Genomic DNA, 4,779 nt, shown 5'->3' on the forward strand with positions numbered 1-4,779 from the left:
ATGATATAAACAAGCTGGAAAGTAATTTAGATGCATTCAATTAAAAAGAACATTACAGCGACTTTAACACTCATTTTTACCTCTTAATTTCAACAATCCTTTCGAAATCATGGTCGTCTAGCTCAGTAGAGTCTACCTGGAAACAGCTCCAAATGTCGATATGATCATAAGCCCAAAATGTCTATTCACGCCGGAGCTTGACGCTCTTAATTCACTATGAACACCTAGGCTAGCAGACTCTAAATGATATAGGGCAGGGGCGTGGCCAACCAGTCAGAGACCAATAGCCGCATTTCGTACTTTATTACCGCGAAGAGCCACATTATAAACAAGAACACGCATGAACATCAGATATACTTTTATTCAGCTCTGCCAGAATGCTAATTTATGTTAATGTTACTAACATGATTATGACAGAAATTTACAACCATTTATTGTCATGCATGCTACTTAGTGGGACTTCTGGCATTCCTTGGATTGAACAATCCTCTTTAAATTTGGATTGCAAGTCGTTGTAGCCAATCGAAACATTTCTTTCGCGTGGATGTTAGTCAGAACCATTGAGGTGTATTAATGCTTTGATTTCACGCATTTTAGGGCGGAAACACACGGAAATCGCAGACGTATGTTGACCCAAACATTGACAATATCCTCACCGCAGCTCCTTTGACGAGGTATTTTTCCATTGGCATGCTTTTCCATAACTCAATGGTCCCTTCTCTTATTAAAGCGCATTTCAGTTGGCCTTCGATCATCTCAGACTCAGTTGCAACCTCATTGGATGCCATAGGGAATCTCACACTATTCGTATCAGAATTAAATGGGCCGTCGGCGACGTAATCTGAAACGTTTTATCTCCACTTCACTCAAATGGTAGATTGCGGAGTTGCCGCCCAGCTTCATTTCGCATGCGGCTCGCGAGCCGCTGGTCGGCCATCCCTGATATAGGGTTCCAAATTTTGAAATTAAATATTAGAAAATGTGGAAAAAAAAGTTCCATCCATTATTGTAAGCTCGAAAAAAATGTCATCAGCGCAGATTAGAACAAACTTAGGTTGGCGCGAACATTTGTTGAAACATTCAAGGAAAAAATTCTGTTCAAGGAAGGTTTTGATTTAATCATAAACAAATGTCATGGATGGATAAACTAAAACTGTTATTCATCAATCATACAAAATGCATTATATGCTTGTAGGTTACATGCAAACCTTATCTGATAATGTAAGACGACTTTAAATTGGAAAACACACATGAAAAAAATAAACCAAGTACGTTCATATTTTGCAAAAATTTGATCAATACCAATATTCCTATTTTAAGATTCAGATGTTAAAGACTTTCAGTCGGTATTGGCGCCATTTTCCCATCCAATAACTATGGTACTTTTTAAAATATTTTCAATACTCCTTAGTGTAACAAAAAATTAAAAATATATGGGACAACAACATGTCAGGTAATAAATAGGGCTGGGCATTTCGAATCCAATAGTAAGTTATTCGAATCGGTTAAGAGCAAATTTTCAAATCGTCGTCATCTACTTTTACTCTTTCCGCCAATGGTCGAGGTAAATTTCTCAATTTTTTTTCATTGAAGCCATATTTTTTCAACACAATTCTGACATATGACTCTTTTCTGTATTGAGGTATTGATGAAAACGTGTTTTTTTATTGTCAGTGATGTGTTCTATGTTTTCAGTAATTTATGTGTCTGGAGGACCTAAAATAATAAGTAAGTTACATATAATTTCATACCTTTCAAGTATTCGAGATTCGATTCGAAAAAATTATTCGATTCGATTCTGAAATCATCAGGTATTCGAAAATGCCCAGTAATAAAAAACAGCTTACTTCCAAAAATCCAAGAATGTTACTCATTTAAAAATATACTGTGAATCTAAAAATAATAAAAATTCATCTCATTTATGTTCCATTAAGTAATACGCTCTGAACAAGTTTCAGCTAAATAAATAAGTAGCATAAGATTGCATATGGCACAGTGTGCAACAGCCAGTAAGCCGTAAGAGACATATGATCACCATTATGACCTTATGATCTGATAACCAAAATGTTCAAAAACTATCGTTTTTGCTTTTCTATATAACATTATGATAGCCACACAAAATGATTTTTTCCAATTTATCCAAATGAATATAAAAGTAGCAATTTCCATACAAATGCACATAAATATAATAGCAGAGGCATCCAACATTTTCCAGTTGTAAACTCAAAACGTGACAGCAAAAAAAGGTTACAATTTATCACTTGCGTATACCTAAACTAAAGTTTCTAAATTTCTTCGCAGAAACACAAATCAAAAAATATTTTATTTAAAGATTTTGTAAACCAAGCATGCACAAGTGGCGAAAGTATATGATAACACAAGCCGCGACCATGTTTTTCTTCTTAATCAAGTATTCACCCAACCCTGCTGATAAATCTATTTTTGAAAAGTTTATTGTCAGGAATATGATAATAATATATATGATTTATATGTTTGGACAAATTTATGAATACAGCAGACAAAACAATAAAATATCTATATTTCCCTATTGTGAAAATTCCATGAAACTTAACAAACTTTGTCTTGAATATTGAATATATATATAAATTTCAATTTAAAACAAATAAACCATTAATAAAAGATATATGATGATAAGGCTATAAAAAATATTCCAATTGTCCAACATATGTTCTGGCATCCACTATTTTATTCAGTTTTGTTTTTCTCATTTCTCTGTAGTTTTCTCCGATATTGGCTCTAAATACATAAAAGATAGTTAATTTTAAATGCTAAAATCCAATCCATATGTATTATTGATCTTGGTTAGGAGCACAACTCTTAGAGAGTAGCCACAAACATAAATATAGCTGGTACTTCCGGCTGACCTATAGCAGTTGATGGCAATTTAAGAATCCCAGCATCATGCAATGCAAAAGCAAATCTCAGACAAGTAAGAGCTTTTATACAATCAATGGGAATCTTGCGCTTGGGACTGTCTGACGAGGTTTCCTATATTGAACAGTCTTTGATATAGCCAGACGAATAGTGTTAACATCAAGACTTAACATCAAGTTTTTAGATAATAGATAGATAGATAGATAAGCAACAGGAAGTTTTTCATCAATGCATTTATTGGTGATATCTAAGACTTACATCTTTTTATAATGATGGAAATAACATAAGTGTGGCTCATTCACTAAAAAACCCTTATCATACTTGCTATATAGCAGAGGTGGGCAACATACGGCCCGCGGGCCGGATCCGGCCCGCTGACTGTATCCAACCACACCCTGTAATGTGGTCCGACGCATCATTCCTGAAAGTCGCCGATCTACTCTCACCGCACTGTCAGTGCAAGCTGGTAGAATAAACAATTGCCTTAGTGAACAAACAATTGCGTTAGCACACTTGTTAAACAAACAAAATAAGGTCAAAGCAGACAGCGTTGTAAACATTCCATAAACATTATCCATATCCACATAAACAGATTTATTATTTTGTCAACCAAAAACAAACATTCATCAATACGAAAAAAATACATAACACAAATAAAATTGCTTCGGTTGACAGGAGGGAGCGATACGACCATGAGGTCATTGAGGTCAACTCCCACCCTATTTTCTGAAGTGATTAAGTTTCACACTGAAGATGACTATTAGAAAAGTTGGTCTGTCACATAATACTTTTAAAAATTCGATGTAATCTCAGAAAACTATTCATTTACACAATAAAAGTTCTATAACACTTTACACTTACAGACTTAGGCATGTGGCTCTGCCATTACATGAATGCATAAGTCTGTACAGCTGTAAGTACGGTAATCTAAAAGGCATATTATTGAATATTTTTAATATTATTATCTTATCATACATGCCTTTTCATCTCACATTATGTAGTGTTGCTTACTTCCTCTGTCGATATAATCATTTCACTTGTCAAATTTAAATATTATTGATGTCTCTTTAACTCATATAACGAATTCTCCCCTTTTCTGGTTGCTAACTAGTAACTACGCTATACGGCGTCATGTTTAGTCATGAAATTTCTTTGTTGTTTTTACGCTCACCCGAGCATAACATTATAAAGCAAAACTGACTTAATCAGTCACTCTTTCCCGATTGACTTGCATCATATTTACTTTTTATTTCCTGAATTAAATTCGCTCAGCAAGTCATGATGATATCATCCAATTCATATTTTTTTTTTACATTCATTTAACGTCATCTGTTCATCAATAAATCAACACGGTGTCGTTGACACGATGACTTTTGCAGTCTTTCGCGGCTCCGCGTCAATTGCGATATATTGTATGCATGTATACTTCAGTCTTCAATTGATTTTTGTATTATCATTATAATTGTTTAATTGCGTACAATATTTCATGCACGACGAAATAAAACTTCTGAGTTCTATATGCTTTAGATCAATGGTTCCCAACCGTCGGTCCGGGGACCGGTGCCGGTCCGCGAGGCTTTTTTGCCGGTCCACGGAAAATTTCATTTTGTTGTTTTTCTACCGTCTCAATCGCTTTACCGAAGCCAAAAAGACGAAGTTACATTGGTTTATTACGCAATTTCTCTTCCGCGGTCATATTGCTGTTGGATACGTGCGGGATGGCCCGGCGACGTCTTGGCGCCGAGTAATCATACTTTTCGGTTCATCGCGAAAGCGCTCCGTCAAATCTCGCAAGATTCAGAAGCATGGAAATCAGCATGCGTGCTTTTACCGTTCTGCATGCTTTTCTTGATTAATAGGTCAAAGTTATGTTGGTTTATTACG

At 35.2% G+C, this 4,779-nt stretch overlaps 1 long non-coding RNA gene across 1 annotated transcript; it reads right to left on the reverse strand.

Moving 5' to 3' along the window:
* Positions 1-1,092: 1,092 nt before the first annotated feature.
* Positions 1,093-4,410, reverse strand: LOC144425858 (uncharacterized). The gene is made up of 2 exons (XR_013477702.1): positions 3,875-4,410; positions 1,093-2,757 (listed from the first exon to the last, which is right to left on the reverse strand). It is a non-coding gene; the product is annotated as an uncharacterized LOC144425858 (long non-coding RNA).
* Between the last annotated feature and the right edge of the window lie 369 nt (positions 4,411-4,779).

This window comes from Styela clava, chromosome 8, assembly GCF_964204865.1.
Source record: "Styela clava chromosome 8, kaStyClav1.hap1.2, whole genome shotgun sequence".
Lineage (NCBI taxonomy): Eukaryota > Metazoa > Chordata > Ascidiacea > Stolidobranchia > Styelidae > Styela > Styela clava.